The following is a 12,360-nucleotide window of genomic DNA, read 5'->3' as shown; positions in this document are numbered from 1 at the left end:
GTCTGTAAGCTATTCTGTAAACAAGGGATGTGTAGGCAGGGCCTCTATAGGACAAGTGTGTTTCTGAATGAGAGTTGGACTTGCTTCAGGTTGGCACTTGTGAGAATCCTTAAATGTGCTTGGGTAGAAGCTATGGGGTTTGTGTTTTTCCTGCTGACCTAAGTATCTCTGCCTCCTATTTCCAACAGACCCTCTGGCTGGTCAGTTTTACCAGGGATAATACAAAACCAGGGAATTGCAAATGCCCCTGGGATGGTATCTAGCACCACAGGTGGAGGTGAGGTGGTTGGTTTGTGTCCGGTTGCTGTGTCTGGTTTTTCTCCTGATGGTTGCAGATGGACATGGAAGCATCCTGGTGCTGCCTTTTTCTTTTTCTCCTTCCCAGAAGCCAAGTGTAATTGAAAGGGAGTTAAAATTAGAAGGATTTGTTTAGGTAAGCACGTGCTAGGACTGCAGGAAGATTGTTCTCCAGAGGGGCAGGTGAGCCCTGCGTCAGCCCCAATGCAAGGAGGAAGCATCCTGTAATAAGCTTTGAGGGAGTTCTTGTCTAGGAGGCTTAAGTAAAAACACCAAAGTGAAATATACTTCTTGAGTAAATGAGGCACATGCTTTCTGCCAATTTTTGTCAAATTCCTGATTCCTGTATTCCTCAAAAGCTGTGAACTCCAGTAGTTATCATTCAGTACACATGAAAATCCATGCAGTTTCTTGCTTTGCATTTTAAATCATGTCAGTTAATTTTACATACCTCTGCTGTAGCACACAAGAACTAAGAGCCAGCCCCAGAAATCTTCTCCCAGTGGACATCTGTCTCCTGTACAGCACAGAGCAGTAGTGGCAGTCAAGGATTTTTATTTTATGGCCCAGGCTGGATGTGGGAGAATTATGGCTGTGCATATGAAACAAGCGCACAAAATAGGATTAAGGAATTTCCTTTCTACACCGGATGTACTTAGCAGAGATAAGAGCTGACCTCTGAGGAAGCTAAAGTGGGATAGCTGCTTAGGGAGATAACATGATGCAGTGCAGCTCCTGTTTAAAGAAGCAGCAAGAGTTCTGTGCCAGAGCCTTAACTCTGCAAGTATTTTTCTTCCTACACTGAAATTAAAAGCAAAGTGCCTTGAAGGGAGTAAGGCCAGACTGTAGACTGAGGCCCTCATGATTTTTTTATCAGCTACCTGGGTTTGTTCCTAAGACAAGCATACTTGGAAATTTGAAATGTGTATACCAGTGTCACATTTCTGATGTTGATTACTAATTATAACTCGCTGATTGCCAAAGCAGTGTGTAAATGCCTCTTGAGCCACCTTCAATAGGTGCTCAGGGCTGCCAGCACTGAGCCTTGGAGCACTCCTGCATGAGGGTTTTGTGCCATGACAAATTCTTACTTGCCTTAAGGAGCCTCACCAGGCAGCACTGATCCTAGGCAGGAATTCTGCATAGCAGCCTGTGCTAGTGGGTCAGATTTGCTGATATGGAGAGCTCTTCTCTGTGCTGGTGTGAAGGTCCCTTTTTTATCGTCTTAAATAATTCCCTGGGGCAGGGGTTTGTCCAAGACTGGTTCCAGAGACAGTGAGCTACTGGGAGATGATGAGCACCAAGGTCAGAGTCTGGCCTATTCTGGATGTGTGTTCATGGAAACAAATGCTGTGTTTGCTGGGACAACTGCTGGCTCCAAATGAGTCACTTTAGAGCCCATCCTCCTGTGATAATGTGGCTTTCAGGGGTTGCTGAACCTAACACATTTGTGTGGGGACACTAAGTTTTTGAAATGGAATCTAAAGGTTTGGGTTTTTTTAAGCTGTTCAATCCTTGTTCAAATTCTGACACAAATGGAATAAGAAAGGTTTTAGCAAGTATGATATTTTACCTGTTTTTACTTGGCAGCATGCAGTCTGCAGGGTGAGTATTTTGCCATTTTTTCACAAGAATGCACCAATGATGAGTAATTACTCATCTTGACTAAAGAAATGTAAAACAATTTCCTCTTCATTTTGACCTCCGTACCAGACCTTTGTGAGGGTGCCGGTGTTCTTAAGAATCCAGTTTTTGGTCATTGTTTTAGGAGGATCTGAGAGCACTGGCAACTAATCCTGTATTCTTTGAGAAATGTGCTGTAGCACAGTGTGAGAGTCGACTCCCTGTTCCAGGCCCTGGCTGCTAACACTGGTGCCAAAGCATTAGCACCTAGCTTTGGGAAGTTCAAACCCAAGGGTAAAAATAACTGGTGTTAAGGTGTTAGATGAGAATTTCTCCTTAGTATCTCCTGCCTCAGGAAATTTCTAAGGAAATCCTACTAATGGGTGACCAAGAGAAAGACATACCTGTCTCTGTAGGAAAATTGTTCTTGCAGCTAAAGAGTTGATGCTCTAATGGAGCATTATTTCACTAGCAAAACAATCAGGATGAGAGGTCTATTATGTTTTTTTGCTCCTTTCAAAGATAACAAAAAGGTTTTGTTTTTTTTTTCCTCTGAAAATGTGTTTGCAGGATAGGAGCCAGCCTTCTGCTGCTGCCTGTATTAAAGTGGAGGAGGCAGGGAAAGGTGACTTCAGGACAGTCTGTTTCCACGCTGGAGAGCTGCCTCCTGTGAAGAGGCAGGTTGTTGGTTTTGCAGCAGTTATTGGGAAACATGGGACGAATCACATGAGAGAGAAATTGGAGCATTCCTGTTAACAACAGCAGAATTAACAATTACTTTACAGCTGTGCTGTCACAGGCTGCCAGGGTTTCTCAGCTCTGCATTAGTCATGCTCCATGGCCTCAGACCCAGGAGTTACTCTCCAGGGTTTGGGGATTTTTTGGGCTTGGTAGCCAAGCGTGTCTGATGAAACAGTTTGCGGAGGGGCAGCTGAGAAACCATCGTGGGGGGATGAAGGAGCAGCCTGTGCAGAGAGGGATGTGAGCAAGGACAGGGTGCAGTCAGCCCTGCTCTCCCCCAGCTGCCTGGGCTGCCCCAGAGACGGCAGAGGGGGCTCCTCCCTTCCCACAGCTCTGCCTGGGCAGGGAGCAGTGCCCTGGGGAGCTCACTGGGCTGAGCCTTCATCCCGCAGGGAAGGTGGAGGTGCTGCTGGTGTGCTGGGCCAGGCTGCAGCCCAGGAGGGAGGCACAAAGCCAGAAGCCTGACTGGAAAACACCACGCAGGATTTAAGCTACACGTGTATTGCTGGAGCCAGAGCTCCTCCTGGCCAGCAGGGTGCTTCTGCCCATACTAGATCCAAGACAAAATTCAGTCCCTGTGGTTTAAAATCTCATCTTCTGTGCTGAGCTTGACAGTAAAGGGTAATTAAACAGCCCAGGGCTGGTTGTATTTTAATTAGCCATTAGCTTCAGCGGTGCTTGAGGGTAGCTTGCTTTATCAGGTGGACTGGGAGTTGGGCTGAGACCCCCAGCTCTGGGATGGATAAACAGATTGCAGGTGAGAGCTGGTAATGGGAATTGGTTACCTGAATAGAGATGAGGGACTGGCCATAGCACTGAGTGGTACTTAAGGAATAAATATTTGATTATGTGAGAGAGGAGCAGGAATTTCAGTAAAAGACATGAGAGAGATGAAGGCTAGGTACAGAAAAACAGCACATAGGACAAAACCAGGATTGTAAACGTGGAGCAGTTGACAACATAATTATGTAGTCACAACTAAAACCAGGAATTTGGCCTTGTTCTTTCAGACAAAACAGGAAAATCACACTGAAGTCCTACATGCTGTACATGACATTACATTTCCAGGGTCAAGTCCTTACCACTGACAGTGGCATGAATCTAAAGAGACGTTGCCAGAAGTGCTAAAACAGAGGTTTATCAAGATGCTGTAAGGTCTCTTATTAGCCCCTCCTTTATGCTCTTACAAAAGGGGTACTTGGTAGCTGGGACAATAACTGAAAAGACATTACTAGTACCTTGTCATTACTAATAAAGAAGCAGAAATTTCCATTTTATTTACTTGCCCTGGGTGCCACGTGTCAAAAGCCATCACTGACATTTAATTAATATGTTAGTGAACAATATTTAGTTATAAAAATTTATATTTCTAAAATCAAAGTAGCAAAAGCAGAATTGTTTTTTTATGAAGTCATGAGCATAGATATGACATGAATAAATGGGAACTAGTTAATATAATTTATTTGTACTTTTACAAGGTTTTTAAGAAGTTCCTTGATAAGGGGCGTTTCTAAATTATTTGGTGATAATAATTTGGTGATGCTGGAAGGATCACAGCAGCTCATTGCAACAAAAACTTCCAATTTACCCTGTGCCATGTTCTCTGCTGACTATTTCTGTAGCATGAATGATCACATCTCCCTCTCCAGCATTATTCTGTGAATTGGTCTGGCCCCACTCAGTAGTTAATCACAGAATTAATGCTCCTTTAGCCTGGGGAAGAATTTGAAAGGAGGGGAGCATATTTGGCCTTGCAGCTGTTTGCAGCTGGGCTCAACAGGGAAGACCTGTCCAGAAAAGCCCACTGGAGCATCAAGAAATGGATGATCAGTCAGGAGGTGTCTCTGAAAAGCAGCCTTGTTGGGTTCCTCTGGTGCAACCGGCGCTGAGTAACTGGAGAATAAGCCAGGTTTTCTGACAGCTCATGTTTCTTAGACATCACTGAACACAGCACTGTGACTTAAATATTGAAATTACTGCCCCTAAGCATGGTCTCACCCTTTTCCCTGTAAAAATGAAGGACATGTTTAAATTAACAGAAAAAATTACATTTGAAGTTCCAGGTCTGAAACCTGGCTTGCTTCTGCTCTGTTGCCCTCTCCCAGAGCAGGGGAATAGCCAGTGGTAATTTGCATCACCCCTTCTGCCAGTAAAGATCCCTCAGGCTGCTTTGTGCTTCATTTCTCCCTGCCGTTCTCCCACATGGGTATTGTCAGTGGAGCTGGGTGGAATGCAGATAAATGCTGGTAAAATGCAGCTAACCCAGGAAAAGAGCCCCAAAGGAATAAATTAGTGTCTGAATTAATTCCTGCTACAAGCTGGAAGTTCTCCAGTAACTTCAGAAGCTGCTTGCTGGAGTCCAAAGGAAGGAGAGATCATGCAGAGATGGAGGTGCAGAAGCTCTTGAAGTGCTCACAAGCTTTGTGAAACCACTCACCTGAACTGGAGGCATGGGAGTGTTTGGTGGAATTAGAAAGAAGAGCACCTTGTCTCCACCACCTTCACCTTGTCAGGGATGGGAAGAACCGAAGCAGAAGTCAGAATCTCAGTAAGGTCCTGTTTCCAAAGAAGGAAGACCAAACACTAGTGCTCCAAATTTGAGCACCTTGGTGCACCACAAGAGGTGCTTCTGGGAGGGAAAAGAGCAGGACAAGTCTCTGTTCCTGGGAGGAGCCACAGCGTGGGGAGGCCCCGGGGTGAGCACAAGGGTCAGGGCACTCCTGGCAGTGCTCAGGGAGCTGCCAGCAGCACCAAGGCAGCCAGGTATAGAGCACCAAGGGCAAAGCTTCCTCCTGGGAGAGGACTGGGCTCCGGGAATTCTGCTGCACTTCTGCTAGAGGTACAGAACAGCGTGAAAGAAACTCAGATCCTGGGGGTTTTCCCCAAAGGAAATGAATGGTACAAAGTACATCTTTTATTCCCATCAATCAGATGCAAATAGGTTTCCATTCCCTTCTAATTAAGGGAGGAAAAGCAGGGAAGAGCCTCTCTCCTGTAGAAACCTGTGAGCCCTGAGGCCAGCCCAGGACAAGCAGTGAAGGAAGGTGCAGAGTCTCCACCAAGCAGGAGAGGCAGAGCAGGAGTTGCCCTTCAGGTGTCACCCATTTACAATAAACTGATCTGCTGCTGATTGAGGGACAGTTACACCACAATAGGTCACTGTAGGTCTGGCTTTGCACATGTGTTGCTTTTTCTTTTTCATTTCCCTCCAGTCTTTTCATTTTTTTTTTTCTTGGAGGAGGGGCTCAAGCAGGATTTAGCAATGCAAATAGGTATGGTACAGATGTTTTGCCTGTGGTGGTGAAATGGCAGTGGTTTTGCCCTTCTAAGGCAAAGAGAAGGAAAGAGCAGCAGGATTTTTTTGCATGGATGTTTTGTAGCAGGAACCTCAATGGCCTCTTAGAAAGAAAGGTTAGTCTTTTGCTTGTATTGTATTTTCCTAAAGTTGTGGAAATAAAGAAAACATAGTCAGTGTGCAACAGAGAAACATCAATGATTGTATTGTGGGAGCCTGTCTCCTTAAACTTCTGGTGCCATGTAGCAATTTTTCAATGTTTTTCCCTTGGTTAAAAAAAAGTGTCTTCAGCAGCTAAAATGCTAACACATTTCACTTGCAAGTGGTGAGCAAGGGCCAGGACTTTTCAGCAGGTTATAGAGCATCTAATAAATCATTTATTGGCAAGGTTTAGAGCAATCAAACCTAAAGGAGAGCTTTTTACTTGGGCTCACCTTCAGTATGAACTTTTCAGGTGCTTGTGCACATGTGTAGTAGTAAATTAAACAGATACAAGGCTCCCTGCTTATAGAAACAAACAAAATATATATTTCTTGGATGCAGGGGCCATTCTCATGTTAAGAAATGACACTTCAGTAAGTGGCACTGTGCTGAGGAGCCCATTCCAAAGCCACATCAAAGGCTTTGTCAGCCTTTGGGCATCTTCTGTTACCTGCAGAGCACCTCAGGCATTTTCTTGTGCTGTGCTCCCTCTCTTCCCATCTTTCCCAGTATGCAGATGAGTTCCTGGCTGACCTGTCAGGTGGGAATGGTGATGAGGAGTCCCAGTCATTCACAGCGAGGACACGGGAGCGCTCCATTCCCTGCTCGTACTGTGAGGCAATTAATGCAATTTGTGCAGTTTGGCTGAATGAACAGTTTGAAATGAACCATTGAGCCATCTGTTCCTGCAGCTGACATCAGGCGTGGCAGGAGTAGCAGTCAGCTTTGGCTGGGAGAGAAACATCTCACTGTCATTAAGGAAAGTTCAAGAAAGGGGGGCGTGGGTTTGCTTTTTTCTTCCCCTTGTGCTATCTTTAAAGCAAACTCTTTCTTTCATATTTTCTTGTGGCTCAGACTACATACCCCAGAGAATTTTCTGACCTCTGCTCTGTGGCTTGGCAGCAGGGGAATGGCTACACCAAGCACCTTCTTTTCTGACTGCTGGCATGCATTTGATGAGAGGAAGGTGCTCAGCAGCTTCTGAGTTTTACAGGTTTGTTTTGCTCTTCCCTTGCTCTGCCCATCTCCATATGCTGCTTCCTTGAGGTGAGGTGTTCTAGAAACAGCATCCCTTGAAACCAGCTGTCATGAAGCTTTTCAAAAGGTCTTCTGGAGGTCATATTTCATCTCCTGAAATTATTAAAGCCTACCTGATACAAGAAAAAAACATTATGCCATTAGTTGTAGGAAGCCCAGGAAAAATTTGACCTGTTCCTCATGGAAAAGGAGTGCTATGTACAGATGACCCTCAGGAATTGGGTGTTTGATGCTGGATCTGTGTTGGTGCTCACTGAAAGAGAGCCACAGGGAACAGATGCTTAAGGAGTTAATGCTGGTGGCAAGGGGATAAGATGAGCTTAGGGCAGGGAAAGTGTAAGCAGAGACTTAAGCAGAATATTTTAAGATTAAGTAGGCCTGGTGGACTGCATGTCTGAATAATGCACAGAGATGTGATGCAGGATTTCTCTTAACAGTTGTGGACAGGCAAGATACCAGCACTCTGGGAAAAAGCCAGGACAGTGCCTGTTTTTAAGTAGAGCATCTGTGGGGAGTAGAGAAAGTTAGGGAATTTTAAAGCCTTTGCACCAGCTCAAAACTTTTAGGATGAATTCCCAAAACAGCCTGGAAGTACTTACCAGAGAGCTGACTGATCTAAAAATAACAACAAAGAAAAAAAATAAAAAAAAAGAAAGAAAGAAACTACATCACACCAAGCTCATTTTGTTCTCGAAAAGAGTGGACAGAGAAGAAACCATAGATGTGCTTTATCTTGATTTTCAAGGCTCTGGCGGTGTGGTACAACATTCTGGTTGAGAAAGCCAGGAAAACACTGAAAGGGCTGAGCTGATGCCCAGCTGAGAGAGAAGCATCTCTGGAAGGCAGCAGTGGCAGCAGACATTACATCACAAGCTTTCCATCACTGTCTGCTCTGGAGCAGGGCTTTTAATGGGTTTGTTAATAGCCACTGCTGGCAAAGGCCTGTGCTTATTACATCTGCACATGATAAGAACATTCAGGATCTGTAAAGGGCAGGGTTTGAATGCCAGATGTTATCAACAAATAGGAAAAAATGGCCTGGGAATGAAAAAAAAAAAAAAGGAAATTCAACTAGGACAAGATCAAGATCATGGTCTTGGGCTGAAACAAACAAATGCACAACACAGTGTAATAAAATATGATGCTTACCAAAAAGATCTGCAAAAACACAAAGTGGTATTGTCATGTGCTAAACAGGAATCTGCACTATAAGGATTAAAAAATATTTTTAAGTTCTTTTACTTTATATGAGTATAATCAAAATCATTTATTGACAAACACTAGCTAGTGGAGTATCCATCTATTCTGGGATACTGCACTCAGAGCAGGCATGGGGCAATTAGTGCAGGGAAGACTGAAAAACAAAAAAAGAGACTGAGACATGAAACACTTTGGTCCTCAAAGGCACAAAAGCCTGTTCAGAGAGCAGGCAATGCTCTTTATGGTTAATAAGGTAAAAACAGGGAAATCAAAGTTTGAAATTAGAAGAAACATTTTAATGGAGATGGTAGGAAGGCATAGGAACTCATTGCTCAAGAAGGTGGCTTTTGTGTGACCTTTGCTGCCATCTTGGCATCAATAGAAGCAAAAGTGCTGCTGCCATTGCTGCAGGAGGAAAATGTGCACATGGGTGCCAGGGAGTGGGACAGATAGCACGGGAGGGACTGTGTCGTGAAAGGGGAGTGTGCTCAGGGCGCTGGGGCTGCAGCAGGCTCTGCCTCCTCTCTCCCAGCCCCGCTCCCCATGGTGCTGCTGTGCCCCAGCGCAGCTCAGCCTGGCGCGGCTGGGATCGCTCTGCTCAGGGGCACCTGCAGGGCTTGGGCTCTGCATCCAGCAGCCAGGGGAGGCCAGGCTTTAAGGTAACCCTGCCACAATTCCCTCAGCTCTGCTTTCCCACTGGATGCCATCTCATGCTGCTGGACTTCTCTGTTTCTAGGAAAGGAAAGACATTTTTAGCACAGCACTGTTTTCTTGGGAAAATGAACCAGGATTCTTCCTTTACTGCAGAAAGTGTTTGTGCTAAATGGACAATCATTTTGCCAATTTTATGGTCCATTATCCCTTATAGCAGAAGAACTATCTTAAGCAAATAGATAACAAAATAATTTATTTTTTAATGCAGACTGAATGTTCTCCAAGCCCTGTGCAGTCTTTTTTTTTTTTTTTCATATAGCAGGAACTGAAACTGCAGCCAAACCAAGTTATGTGGCTCATCTCTGTTTTGTGATCATTTCATTTGTACATAATTAATGTCCTACATCCTGCAAAGCCAAGCAATAGCATCTGAGAGCTTCTTTTCTCTCTCAGTAGTCAGTAAACAGGCATCTGGCTGAGACACGCTTGGCATTGTTTAACCAATAGACAGTTGTGTTTTATGGGAGTGTGGCACACTGGGCCAAATTCCAGTCCCACTGGAAATCCTTGGGCCTGCTCCAAAGAATTCAGAGTAAGGACAACAGAGATGTCGGGGCCCAATTTTTTTTTTAATTCTGTGGCCCATTTTTTTATTTTGGTTGATGGATCCATCCATGCTTTATCAATGGCTCTTCACTGGTATAGGGAACATTGCTCTAAAGCTGCCCTGGCAGGTGAGGTGTGGACTTAGGTGCTCCACGCCAGGCTGTGAGACAGAAGGGTGTGAGGGAGTGACTCAACATCAGCCTGCTAATTCATCTATTAACTAAAGATGTTAGTGGGACTGTTTCCAAAAACTGCATCTAAACAGTGCCCAAAGACATTTTGGCAGCCTATGTGCTTGGTATTTGTCATAGCACATGAATTCCTTGTACCTATTTAGGATTCCTTAATAGGCAGCACTTGATTAGAAAAGAATGAAGAGTCCAACCGTGCTGCACTTCCAACTGGAACAATTTAGGATAAAACGTCACGATTACATATTTATTTTAGTAGCTAAAAATTAAAATGTAAGTAATACTGTCCTCCTTTGGCATAGATTTTATGTTATCCAATGCATTTTGCAATGTTTCATGCTTCATTTTATCTGCTCAAGGTAAACATCCTCTTAGAATCCACACTTACTAAACAACCCTTCCAAAGTCCTCTCCCTGTGGTAATTTACCAGGCTGTCATGGACAAAGCCCATTGTCTCCCTGTCTGAGACAGAAATTATCTCTTTACCTTATAAAATGCATACCCTGACAGGATTTGCTGCCCAGCAAAGGGTGAGAATTAATGAAGTGAGAGGGTCCTTTTCACAGAGTGAGGAAGAAGGTCCCCAAAGGGTTCCTGATGGGGTTTGGAGAGGAGAGCCCTGGTTCCAGCCTGAGTCCATCCAGGGCCAGCCTGGGGAGCAGGCAGGAGACCCCAGAGGGAAATGCTGCTGGAGCAGAGAGGATGAGAGGAGCCAGAGCTGCCTCCCCTCCTCCTCTTTCCCTCTCCCTCTCCTTGCTGTTGCTTCCCACGCTTCTCCAAGTGAAAGAAAATTTTTCATTAAAAGGAATGCTGGATTCCAACGTTTGGCTTCCTATCCTTTAATGAAACTATTTTATTATTTGAAATTCAAATGGAAATAATCCATTTCTCCAGAAGAAGGCTAAGAGAGAGCAGGAGATTTTTTTTGAATACCCGAAGTTCCTCAAGCTTTCTCAGGTTCAAGACTTTCTAGTGTGAATATGGTGATAGTTTCTTGCCAGCTAAATATTCTTTATGTTGCAGGAACATTTTTCTGTGAGGGCAGATGGTGTTCGATTGGTAGTCAGAATAATACATGAACAGCAGAGAAGATGTGGGTTGATTAAATAATTAGCATACTGTGACATTCTATTGCTTCACTGTAACTTAAAGCTAGGTCAAAATGTTGGTCTATATTGCACCTCCCTCCCTCCTTTCTTTCTTCTGGTTGTTTTTATGCTTACTCCAAAGCAAAGTTTAACAGAAATCAAATCATTTCCTGGTACCACAGTGTTTGAATTTGTTACTCAGCCCTGTATGCTACAGAGTAAAAGTAATATAAAGGAAATTAAATTTTGCTAAATGAATTTCAGTTGCCCAGCAACGCACTGTACCCAGTGTGGGATCCAGTCAAGCATCCTTGTGGCTCAATATGGAGCACAGATCAGTGTCCAGGCCAACACTGTGGTCTTGGAAGCCAGGACCAGTGGGAGGGCTGAAGCCTGGTTCTCAGTCACCGCGTCTGCCTGAACAGCTCTTTGCCTTCAGTATTTGTTTGCATGTCCACCAGAAGTCAAATTAGTTAATCCCATCAACTCTGCTGCTTCCTGTCCCCCTGCTCTCCAATGGTACAGTAACAATAATTGCAGGCAGCTTGCCATCAGATGAGGAACAAACATAGGAAACATGCTTCTCTAAGCAAGGATATCATTATTCACTTACTAAACACAACCCACTGAATTACTCATCCTCCTCTCTAAGTCCTGCTATCTATTCTGGGGTTTGGAGACTTTCTGTGAATAAAAATGCAAGAAGTTGTCCCACTAACAAATCACTTTTCTTTAAAATGTTAGTGCTGACTAAAAAGAGAGCTTTGGCCCTCTTGTAGATCTTTGGCTGCTGTGTAACCACGAGCCAGGGTGTAGGGGAGAAGCTGCTGTAGTACCTCACAGGTTTGGGGGTCTGAGGCTTTGGGTGGTGGGGTACCTCCACTAGGAATAACGAGATAAGGTGTAAAAGAAGGTATCTGCTACCTTCTAGGTGTTATTGCTGTCTCCAGAGTAGTCTGCTGGGTGTCCCTTATGCTGCAAGCTCTACTGTCTTAAAACATCCAGGAGGAAACTCACAAAATGGGTAAATCTCCTTTTCTTATTTTGCCATGAAATCAGTCAGGTAAGGATTCAAATTTCACATTTTTCAAATTTCATGTTTGTTTTACCATTATGGTAAAATTGACCAGTTCATAACCTCTGCTTGGGTGGGCTGACACAGTGAAGGAAGAGCAGTAGTGCTCCTGGGGCAGCTGGAGAAGATGTACACTCTCACTCCATATGAAGAAAAGAGTTTAATGTGTGCAAACCCAAGCTGTAAAAGAATTGCTAATGTCAATAGGTCCCCTCAGAGACTGCACTTGGAAATCAAATTTCTTGATGTTCTTTTGCTTCTTTAGAGAACAAAAGTGATAGTAAAACTATCCAGTGTATTTATATTAAATTCTCTAGAAGGGATTTTCATACAAATGCTACAGTTAACTG

The sequence above is a fragment of the Melospiza georgiana genome, chromosome 3 (genome assembly GCF_028018845.1).
Source record: "Melospiza georgiana isolate bMelGeo1 chromosome 3, bMelGeo1.pri, whole genome shotgun sequence".
Classification (NCBI taxonomy): Eukaryota; Metazoa; Chordata; class Aves; order Passeriformes; family Passerellidae; genus Melospiza; species Melospiza georgiana.
Note: the sequence above shows the minus strand (reverse complement) of the source record.